Source organism: Desmodus rotundus, chromosome 10 (genome assembly GCF_022682495.2).
Source record: "Desmodus rotundus isolate HL8 chromosome 10, HLdesRot8A.1, whole genome shotgun sequence".
In the NCBI taxonomy this organism is placed as follows: Eukaryota; Metazoa; Chordata; class Mammalia; order Chiroptera; family Phyllostomidae; genus Desmodus; species Desmodus rotundus.
In genome coordinates this window covers 30,471,962-30,484,311 of record NC_071396.1, presented here as the reverse complement: position 1 = coordinate 30,484,311, position 12,350 = coordinate 30,471,962, and positions in this window count along the sequence as shown.

Sequence of the window (12,350 nt, the reverse complement as noted above, 5' to 3'; positions counted from 1 at the left end):
GACAGTATTCAAAGTTATTTTCTCCTTACTCCTTCCTATCCCTGACTTTTGAATCCCTTTCATAACCTTCATATTAAAAAGTAGGAAATGATGTCCTATTTTAACTTTTTATCCTCACTAAAGGACTTTTTTTTTTTCATTGCTTGTAGAGAGAGAGGAAGGGAGAGAGGGAAACATTGATTGGTGCCCTCCTGTACTTGCCCTGACCGGGAATTGAACCTGCAACTTTTGGTTATGGGATGATGCTCCAACCAACTGAGTCACACCAGTCAGGGCGATGTCAATTTTTAAATACAAAATATGTTTTATCTTTGCTTTCCTCTTCACAGTTGCTTATTCCCTTTCCTACATTGGGTTGAATCAAATATCACCCTCTCTCCCACAGTGCTGACTCTGTGGTTACCCCAGAACTCACTTCTTCCTGGAGAACATCCCAGGCCCCATCGTTAGAAATGTCTTTAAAATCCCAAAACACCTCATGTCAGTCCCACCCAAGGCCCTCCATTCCTTCATAAAAACGCACCACATTATTAGCCCAATGTACCGCACGAACAACCCATGCGCTGTAACACGGGGTCACTGGTGGAGAACGCAGCAGAATCCTTTTTATTAGGTTTTACCGCTGCAGGAAGGAGCAAGGTGACCCCCCGATGCAAAACTAATGGGCAGCGAACAAAGAGGGTAAGACCGGGTTTTCCTTACAAATCAACAGGCTCTTGTTCCCTGGGATTGGCGTCTGCCTCACATCCAACTGGCCAAAGTGTTATACCTGGCTGCGTTTAATTTGTTATTTATGTCAGCTTTGCATATTTGTAAAGTTCAAGGGTTTATTGCCCTGGCCTGACCTTGCCAAGTCAGAGTTAACATGTGGTTCTCTAGTAGCAGTTTTTTCTAATAAACTTTACTTGAAAGAACATGTGTGATAGATTTTGCTTGTGATTAAAAAGAACAGTTCTATGGTCACTGTTCCCCAAGTTGGTTTTGAAGTTCTGCTGAAAGTCACATCTGAACTCTAAAAGAAAAAAAAATCCAAAATATTGGATACTGAAAATATTTTTTAAATGTCATTGCAGACCTTGATTGCATTTTATGTTTCAAAACGGTGCCTTATTTCTGACCCTTGTAAAGAACACACTCTTCTAAAGCCAAGCTAAACGATAGGTTTGCAAGTGGCTAATGACATGGGACAAATAGTCTACTTTGAACTGTGAGAATTGTTCAAGTTCATTGAACAATCTCCAGTTCAAAAAAAAAACGAGAAGAGTTCAATCGGTATGCAGCTGAAATTTTGCTGCCCAACAACAGGATATAGGACAGCCGAGCAAGTGACCATTATCACTCGGGGGCCCAGTTCTGTGGTCCATTTGGGGGAGCTACCTTCAGACAGAGTATATTTGATCTGTCCAGTCACCTCAGGTCTTCTAGAGAAAGAACCCAACTTCCATTAGGAGTCGGCTACTAGGAGAGGGACTCCATTATCTAGAGTGGCATGATTTGATCTGGTTGGCCTAGGACTTCTCCAGTTTTAAAACAGAGAGCCCAGCCCTGGCCAGGTAGCTCTGTTGGTTACAGCATCATCCTGATATGCCAAGATCGCAGGTTCAATCCTGGGTCAGGGGACATGCTAGATTCAACCGATGAATGCATAAGTAAGTGGAACAACAAATTGATGTTTCTCTCTCTCTATCTCTCCCCCGCTCTCTCTTTCCCTTTCTCCTCCTCTACCCACTTCCCCTCTCTCTCTCATCAATAAAAAATGAAATAAAATAAAATAAAATAATAAAATAAAAACAAATAGGAAGTCCCATATTCCAGGACGCCTCTTAAGCTCAGGCAAACTGAGGTGAGGAGTTACCCCATGGCCCTTACATCTGACTGGAGAGGTCTCTGCCTCCTTTTTCTGTAGGTTGACCCAGGTGCTCCATAAGTATAAATATTGTCTTGAGGGTTAATGGACAGAGACATTCATCGAAATCTAAATATATCCATGGCCTGTGTATCTGAGCAAACATGAGTGAAGCCTCCTTCAACTTAACCTGCTGAAGCAGACATCAACACCCTTGTTCTTTTTAATTCATTTCAGAAGTCATGAAATCCCTTAACCTGGGGAGCAAGTCTCTTAAATAGTTTATGATCATTAGTTTTCTTTTTAAATGTTCTGTTGTATGTTTTTCTTTTGTAATGTTTCTCTGTGTCACTTTTGGGTTTGATTTGGAATCCCCGGGTCCTTTGTGAGGACCGCACACTGTGGTAGATGTGTCATTGTGTTTTCACTAAAATCTAGGCACTGGTGGCAGAGGGGTGGGGAGTGACTGGACGAGGGAGAACACAGATGGGCATAGTTCCCGCATGTCTGCGCTTTCGGTGAAACATTCTCATCTCCCGCAAACCTGAGTGGAAGCTGGCACCCAGCTTTGGAGACAGCTGTTCTCATGGGCTCCTCACCTCCAACAACACTATTTTTGGGTCATGTAGGGATAAACAGTTCCATGTTATGTCTTACTCTTTTAGAATCAATATATAATTAGAACAATTATAGGTTCTATAATTAGAACAATTATTAGTGCAATAAAAGTCGAATTAGCTCCAGGTCATGTGACCTGGGAATCAAGAATAAAATCATGTGGCAATTTTAGGATAACTTAGGAGACACGTATCTATCTAGCTGTCAATATAAAATTTACATATAAAATTTTGAGATATTTAGAGATAGATACGCATATAGCATAGGATACATGTGATATTTTCATATCTATTTACAATGAGACTCAGAAAGTGAAAGACGGAGCTGCAAGAAGATTATTTAAGTAGATTTAAACCCCCCTAAAAAGTACTGCATGGTGTATCCCAGGGATATTTTTTTCTGAGATGTCCGCATGATGTGGGTGTAGCCAAGGAGGGGCACTGGGTGAGGTGACCTCCTTACACACCTCCAGCCTGCAACCTGCACCCTGTGCCGCCTCCCCGCTGCTGCTGCCCATTTCCTGAGGGGACGCAGGTACACTCACCCCCTTCCTCCCCACACACGTCTGCAGATCTGCACGTGTCGGGGAGGTGGGGCAGTGCAGTGCGGGGAGGAAGGGCTAGATGGGAATCGGACCATAAGCGCATTATTGGGGGTTTACATCTTCCTTTGAAGTACACACAGCATTAGCCACTGTCACGGAGAAGGTACCAAGCCAGACAGTAATGGCAATAATGGAACAGACAAATGGGCTGTGTCCCCATTAAACTCATCAACACCTCTAATTTTTGAAAGGGGCTTGTTTGAAATACAGTAATTGTGATTACGTTGTCCATAAAGGCGATGGGTGATCAGCAGTTATAGGCATTTCCAGTGCCTTTTCAATACCCTTCTGAACAGAGCTAACTAAATCTGAACGCTAAAGCACAATTTATTTCTGAATAACCTTATAGAAAGGGGGTTTTATAATGTTGAAAAGTTTAATACAGTACCGAGGTAGCAACTTCCATTTGTAACAATTTCTCTTGCCTTTTCTGATTTTTTTTTTCAATCTCTGCTTTCAAGTTCTTTAATACATAGCATTTGCTCCAAACCCAAGGAGTCCGGCCCTCCTGCTTCATCCAAACGCTGTTCCCACCCCTTTGGTAATTACACCTCCCCCCACTTCCTTGATAATTTGCCTTGGGCATTTCTGCCTTCCCTCTGAAGGTCTCTCCTTTCTCCTTGGCCTGCCTTTCTCTCTCTGAGCCCAATAATTGTGCTTTAACGAGATCACAGTTGGAAAACAATTGACAATATGATATCTATAACACTTTGTAGAGAGAAATCCTCGAAGTTGAATGGCAGGAAGAATGGAGAGTTCTCATGTTTAAAACAAATCCTTAGCATCTTTCTCAAAATCCTAAAGACCTAATTCTGGTGGTGAATATGCTTAGCTTCAGAGAGCCAAAAATACCAGGCAAAGCCAGTTGGAGGTAATTGGCCATTTTGGGCTGATCATTTCGAGTCCTCAGTTCATGCGAATGAATGGAACTATTGACGTGCCGGGGAGCTCATCACATAAATGACGTCAATAAATGGTATAAAATTAACTCCAAGTGAGGTGTCATCAGCTTATTCTGTTACCTTTTGTCTAACTCTCTAGCAAGGAATCTGAGAAAACCAGTTGGATCTACCACCATCTACCAGAAAACCTCCTTATTAACGAGATCCCCTCACGTTGAATCTATTGAGCCCCGAACGGCCGAAACTCAACACTTGGCCATTTAATCTTTAACAAGGTCCTAGGCCATTGAAACCAGTGTGGAGTGAAATTTACGGGCCCACATTTAACGGTGAAATTATTCTCCAAATCTTCCCAGCTTACTCTCCACTCCGGTGAACCATCTTTTATTAGCAAGAGTCCACGTATAAAAGCCTACTGTTAAAACACTTAACAGAGCTCTGAAAAGGCCTTGAGCTGCGGTGTCCACTCCATTTGGAAACCTCCGCTGCTCCCCTTCTGCCTTTGTTTAAAATATGCTGACCACACCGTGACCCCTCCTAACCCATCGGTCGAAAATTACAACCAGCCACACAAACAAGCAGCTCGGGGTCAGAAGGAGCAGGGTCTGCTAAAAGTTAGTAATCATACATTAATTCCCTGACATAATTAATCAAAATGAACCACCGTTATCTAGCAAGAAACCTTTAACCTATTACAAAGGGGTCAATTTGCGAACCACTTGAGCCTGGGAGTTGGGTACAAATAGCAAACGCCCTTCATCCGGGATGCCCTGAGTTGGGAAAAATGCCTTTGAAGTCCCAAATCTTCTAGATTTAGATATAATTTCATCAATCAAGTTAAAAGCCTGCCTCCCTCCAGAAGGATTCCGCGGCACTCTGTCAGCCACCCTCGTCGAGTGCTGACTGAAAATCCACTTGTGAAGCTTTTTCCGTCCCAAGCCGGCTCGAGTCCATGTGACCCGACAAAGCCACCAAGGGTTTATCAACTTGAAGAGGAAGAAGAAAGATTTGTGGAGAAATGCGTTTGTCTCTTGCACGAAGAGCAGTAAATTAGACATTTCTGGGGCAGGCTTCCATTCGCCTTTCTTCCCAGTCCCTGGAACTCAGAAGACGAAGCCTGCCAGGTGTGTGGCGTCCATACTCACATGTGAAGGCAGAGAGGATGGAAAAATAAGTGAGAAGAATGAAAACTCTTTAGCTGCAACCCAGAGAATTTTTTGTCACTTTAGAAAGGGAGAGTGTTCCCTCTCTCATAATGTAAGGGCCCTCACGGATATGCCTTGTTGTCCATTTGCAGAAAACAGGTAGGTAGGAACCATGGTCCTTTCTTTAAAAAAAAAAGATTTTATTTCTCTTAAAAAGAGGGGAAGGGAGGGAGAAAGAGAGGGAGAGAAACATCCATCAGTTGCCTCTCACACGCCCCAACCAGGGATAAAACAGCTTCACCAAAAATACACATCAGCAAGAGGCCTACCAGGTGTTCAGATCCAAGCTCATTGATCTTCAGGCCAACCTGTTCCCACCTGCCCAAGCTCCTGTATCATCTGTAGTATCTGTGGTCTCTGTTCTTGCATCAAATTCTTTTTTTTTAATTGTAACAAGAGCAATTTTCAAAAAGTGGAAAAAACAAAACAAAACAAAAACAAGTGTGCATTGAGATGGAACATAAAAAGAATGAGCCAGAACAACCTCTCTAAGTCTAACTCACCGCCCAGAATAAGAAAGGGGAAACAGCTTTCCTCTGCTGTTTAGCATCTCGCTGAGTTGCTCTGCGGGCACGGCCGTGCTTAAAACCCACGCTACTCTGCATGCTCAAGCCCTGGGGTCCTCTTCTTGTGTCTCACAAAAAGCGTGTCTCCTCAGGACCTATTCCTTGCTGTCCGTTCTACCTGCAAATGTCCTTTCCACTCACACAGTTCTCTGGACACCTTTGAATACCTCAGCGGTACCTGTGGGGCCTCCCCTGGTCCCGTGTGGATCCAGGTGTGCTGCTGTCCCCAGCATTTTCGGTCTTGTCATTCTTCAGAGAGGTGGCTCCCTGCTGGGGAAATGGGAGACCGACGCCACCCTGCTTGCCTCTCTGAGAAACCGTGAGGATGAAAGACAATGCTCAGTGGCCAGGGCCTCCACGCAGTTGTCCTAACGACAGAGTGGTACCAAAGTGGCCCGAGTGCACTTGCGATCTTGTAAGCCATCTGCACGGTCGCTCCCATTCACGCCAGGTACTTTGCAAGAACACGAGGCTGATGACATGATTTTATACATTTGCAAGGGCTTCCTACCTCGAGCCAAGATCCCGGTTGCACAGTGGATATGCAAGGAAGAAAAAAAAGCCAGCAAAGACACTCTAAAATTACTGCTATTTTCAAGGAAGGTGCAAAAGTAGGCCAGAAAGGCTACTCATGACAACCAGCTCATCGGAGCCCTTCTACAAATTTCTAGTCACGTGCTCACCCCTTAACAAGGGCTGCGGGAATCATAGTCAGTTAAATTTATATCTTCCATATTCTCCCACTGAAACGATTTATTTTATTTTTTTTAAGGAACAATCTTAGGCATTTATTTTACAGAGTCATTAAAACCAGGTGAAGGGGCCTTGCTGTTAAATTGTGAGACCCTTTAAAGATACTGTAGGAGAAGCCTTAGCCCAAAGAAGAAATGTTTAGCACTTCCCGACGGGTCATGGTTTTAAGTACTATTAACAGAAACTATTGACCGATTTCTGTTAATAGAATTTCTCCAAAGAATAAATGCTTCCTGGAGACACAGGTCAGATGGACCTCCAGAATGACAATATATCTTCCCAGGAAAGAAGATGAGATAGTAAGAGGTTTACTAGCATCAGAAGAATTTCAGTTCAGATACCGGTCTCATCCTATTAGCTGTTTGACCTTCAGGGGGTTATGTGGCTCTCTGAGCCTTAATTTTACCTTCTGTAAAATGGGGGAACTACCTCATGGGGTTATGAAGATTCTCGAGTGTCGAGAGCACCTATCAAGTGGAGACTATTTTATTTTTTGAAGATTCCCCCAGTATGAATGCAGCATAGTTTTCTTTTCTCTGAATTGTACATTTCTCTGAATTGAATTCAAGTTCTGACTCTCCTGGGCTACATCATATCGTTCTAACTGTTCACAGATGAGGAATTTGGATTTGAAGCAACCGAACCCACAGGGAATTCTTCCTAGGAGAAATTGGCTCTGGTTATTAAAAATCCTTTTTTTTTTCCCTAGAACAGCGATACCCAGGCGAGGTTGCCTGACACCCCAGGGTGTCTCACATGATCTCCAGAGATATTTGGAAGTTCTCAAATTACTCTCAAATAAAAATTATTTTTTAATAAATCCACTTGGGTTCTTTAATTGGTATATGCCCTACGTGGACTTGACTATTTGACTGGGTGATAATGCTGTGGAATGTAGGGAAAAAATGGGTGTCAAAGCTTCAAAAACATTGGGAATCCTTTTAACATGGCTTTTTTATTCCCACGGCAAGGATTCCCCCATTCTTCAACACCATCATTCAAAGGGAGGATGCGGGGTGGGGTTAAAAACATCGGAAAAGGCCAGGGACTTGTGCTGGTGTGCGGTGTATGTTTAAAAGCAGAAAATGTGGGCCGCTCTCACTTAAGTGGTAGATCATCATTAGGGTGATTGCTACATTGGTCTCTCAAGCCAGAGCACAGAGGTGGAACTGAGCAAAGGAAGGGTGTGCAGTTTGGGTCTGTTGCTCCTTCCCGGGATCCTCTGTTCCAATCTCCCCTTGGGCACCTACCAACACAGACGGGCGAGTGCTGCTGCTCACAGGTGCTACCTGTGGCTCCCAGAATGGCCCCTGAGGCCGCCACCTCGGGCTCCTCTCCAGCGCTGCCTAGCCTCTCTTTCAGCCCCGGCATTCACTGCTCTCAAATACTAGACACACTGATGTTTTAAATTAAGTCCGGGAACCATGCAAATGCCTCTCAGAAGTGAGCATCCGTTCTCCCCCTCACTCTAAAGATGTTACGTTAAAGCAATGATAATCCACCTACAGTTAAAATCAGTTCACAGCACAGAGAAGTTGGCAAGTTTTTTCAGAAATTGTAGATGCAGGAGGAAGGAAGGAAGGAAATGGAGGAGGGAAGGAAGGAAAACAATAGAAAAAGGAAGGAAAGGAGGAAGGAAGGGAGGGAGGAAGGAAGGAAGGAAGGAAGGAAGGGAGGACACAGGAAACTTTTATCTCCCAAGGGCTTCCTTAATGGCATAAGCAGAACAATGATTTCCATCACTTTAAATTATGTCTAAAATAAAACAGCATTAACTTGGTTGGGTTTATTTTAATCTGCTAACAACTATTCTTTTTTTTCCGATTGGTCAACCCTGAGCTAGGTCTCCTGGTTAAAAATGTGACTGAGAGTGTTTCTTTGTCCATGACTGAAACTTTTTGTTGATACACTCAGTCCAGGTTTAAAGAAAACGGGCAATGAAGAGATTTTAAAATGATTATTGTCAAAATTAAATGCAAGGCCAGATGGTTGGCAGATGCAAGAACTACTCTGAGGCCCTAGATTGTGGAATTTCATAGGAAAGTCCATTTGCTGGAGAGAACAAGTGAGCGCTGGTGATGAAAAGGTGGAAGGAGACCTAACTTGGGTGGGGAACGCACAACACAACGTACAAATGATGTGTTATAGAACCGTACCCCTGAAACCTCTACACTTTTATTAACTAGAGTCACCCCGATAAAGTCAACAAAAAATAAAATAAAATAGACACAAAATAACACACAAAAGTAACAAATACCATTTTTATGGCTTAGGAAGAACGCTGTAATAGGTAGCACCTCGTCCCAAGTCCCGGGGGTGTTCTCTTGACGTTTTGACCGCTCTCAATGTAGCCATCAGAATCCCCTGGCGTTGTCCCTCTACCCTCAGGTCTCCTGGCTCTTCCTGGTTTGTGTCACAAGTTCAATTAGGTTATTTAGACACTTCGGACATTTAAATTCTTTGTTTGTGTATGTTTAAAATCAAGGGAAAATGTCATGGAAGGTTACCAAATCCATGTAATTTACCCAAGAAATGAGTCTACTGGGTAAATACATATTGAGGCAATTTTTAAAAGTCCTATTTATTTATTCTACACACCTCAGTCTGTGGAATAAATAAATATTTGAGCTGTGCACCCTGAGTGTTAAAGCACCTCATGAAAATGTATGTTGACGCTAGATGTTCGAGAAGAATCTGTCTTATAAGTTTTATTTCTGAGCCATTTGATTTCCGGGGGGAGTCGGGGAGTGTAGAAAAAAGGAGGGAATGGAACCATTTTTATGGGTGTAATTACCTGCTCACATTCTTTACACCCCCCACCCCCTACCTCCACCAACCCCCATCAAAGCCTATTTAAGACCGGGGTCTGAAACTTCCCACAATTTTGCCCTTTTCTTTTCAAAGCCCTTGGACTGCACCAAAAAGTGGGCTTTATAATGAATTCCTTTCGATCCTCCCCACACCTCTTTCTCCAGGAGGCCTCAAATCATCCCAGGAGGCTCAAGTCTCTGAGTTGGAGATGTTTAAATGGATGAATCTTAAAATCTGTGGTTGTCTTTCTTTGTTCTCTCCCGGAGATCTGGGAGTAGTACCCCTAGACATTGTATTGATCTCGCTCCCCCTTTCTCTCCTACATGCTAATTGTACCTCTGTAGCAAAACAATCTTATTATCATGTTAATTAGTGGGAGGGCTGTTGAGGTTTTCCACTTCATTACCTACTAATTTCAAGATAAATGAATCCACAGGTTACTAAGTAAATAAGGTCACCTATCAAGCACTTGTAAACGTGTTTGTAAACAGGGAGGGGGGAGGCAGCCAAAGGAAACCTGTTTGGTTTTCAAATGAGCGGGCTGGTTGGGTGCGGCTCTGCGCTCTGGGCTTTCGGGGGGAGCTAGGAGTGCCCCCCTCCCCGGGGGTGGCCCTGTCCCTGAACTCATTTGTAATGGAGAGGGGACGTTTGCCGTCCACCTGGCTTCCCAGTGGGGCATTTCCTTAGCGCTCTCAAAGGGCTCTTTGTGGTCCGATTTATTCCCTGTGTTGGGCGCTGAACGTGGTCGCTTTTGTAGAGAAAGCCAGAAGGGAGCTTTACACTTTTCCTGCGAACTCTGAAAGGGGCTGGCCGGTGGGTGGTGTGGTTACAAATCACACCGTTCTGGGCTTCCCACTCTTCCTCCCCTGGGCGGGGAGGGTGTCCCTGCTTTCTCAGCCTTCGGAAGTGAAAGAATTAGTTACGAAGAGAGTTAGAAAAATAGGCCTGCCCAAAGTAAGGTGCTTTTTTTTCTTAGCCAGTTTCATTAAGGCAGAAAGCAAAGAAAAAAAAGAAGTTAGAAGGCTTTCGCCTTAAATACCAAAGACTGTAAACAAAAGGGCGACTGGGAATGACTTTCGTTACCCTTTTACCCATTTGTGTTTTGCAAAGGTCAGTGTGAAGGAGTTACTGTTTTGCCTTTTAATCTGCTATTGACGCTTCCACTTCAGAACTCAAACTAAAGGAAGGGGAAAGTCGTGCTTTAATTTCTGCCCACCGGGAGACGGCCTGGGATTTTGTAGCGGAACCTCCAGAGGCCTCCACAGCCACCAACCTCGCTGGCATCTGAAACACTGAATTCTCCCTTCTTTTTTTTTTTTAATTAAGATAATAAATTGGTCTTAAATTATCCCTGAAATCAGACCAGTGTTGATTACAATAGGACTCACGCTGTGACAGCTCAAGACAACGTTATTTTTATTCCTTTTCAACGAGATCTTAATCTCTCCCTGCCTGTAAACAAATTGTCACTGTAACCTTGTTCTAATCTCCCAGTCGAGGACCTTTAAAGCTTTGGGAGATAACAGATCGGGCTGATTTCATCAGCTCTTCAGTTTGCACAGATAGGCCACAGTTCACTCCCACCGGCTGGCTCTTTCAAGGGAGAAAGAGAGTTAATAACTCCATCTGACATGAAAAGCTGCACAGAACCTTTGAAAGCGGTGTGACTCGTGTAGTTCAGCGTTCCAAAATCGCAAGCCACCAGTCTGGGTGCGAAATGCTTTTGCTTCAGTGGGGAAGACAAGAGCCAGCCCTCCCTAAGTCCTCACGTGGGCGCAGCTGGGGAGGGACCACAGAAGGGAGACATTCAGAGACAGACTAGAAGAGAGACAGCCCCAGAGAGGGAAAGACGGAGCAAAGAGAGGCCCAGACACACCGCGAAGAAGAAAGAGAGCAAGGGGGCTGGAGAAACCGTGTGACCCAGCGACCGGAGACCACGACGTGACAAACCACTTTGCTCTGTTTCCTCTTCGCAAAAACATTCCCACAAGACAGGGGATCCGATTACCTTGCTCTGTTTGAGAATGTTCTCGCAGGCCCCGAAAGGGGACAGTCCGAAACATCGCCAGTGAGGATGAGCAAGAAGCCATTGCTAATGACAGACCCAGTGAACCGCTCCCCCCAGAGCCCCCAGATGAAGGGTTCACTTGTCTGCTTTGAAGTCAGTTGAGAGAGGTAGCTGGGGTGTTACAGACAGACCCCCAGGGCAGATTCTAAGCAAGTGGATGGCTAGAGCTGGCTGTGTGGTGAGGAGGGTGCAGTTGGTCTTCTGTAATGCGTCCCCCTCACCCCCAGACTCCAGCAAGGCCCACCCAGCAGACACCTTCAGACACACCCTTCCCCTCTTCACCTCTTCTGCATCTGTCCGGTGACTCCCCAGCCCTTTGGCTCCTGTGGCTACAAAAAATACCACCATGAGGTCTAATGGGTGATTTTCTCTTCATTTAGTAGAGGACTTTGGTCACAGAAAGTGGCGAGTCAGTGTAGGAAGAAGCAGCTCTGAGTTCGCCCGGCCTTGGAAGAATGGTTTTGGAAACCTCATGAATTTTCTTGCCCCAGCATTTTTTTTTTTTTTTTTTTTTTTTTTGAGTAGAAAAGTCTTGGACTCTGGTTCAGCCGAATAACCTCTGAGGATCTGTAAAATGGGAAAAATAATAACATCTTCCCCCTGGGCTGTTGCAAAAAGTAGATGAGTTAACGTAGATAAAATACAAAGGACAATGTCTGCACATTAAAAATAAATAAAGCTTTTCAATAGATGTTGATTCTCACACACCCACTTCCTCAGAATACACCAGAACCTGAAATTAAGTCCCTTCAGTCACAGAATGAATGCATTTGCTCAGAGGGCTGAGTAAACACCTTTGCCCTCCGGCAGACGAAGGAGGGGTTCTCAGGGGGGACTTCTTGGCGATTTTCAGGCACCTGGGAAAAGTTGTCCTTCACATGCAACATTTTTCCTTCCCCCTGGGTCAGGGGTTTCTCCTTTCTCCAGATTCCCTAGAGACGTTTTTCCTCTTTAAGAAACACTGGCTTTTATAATAT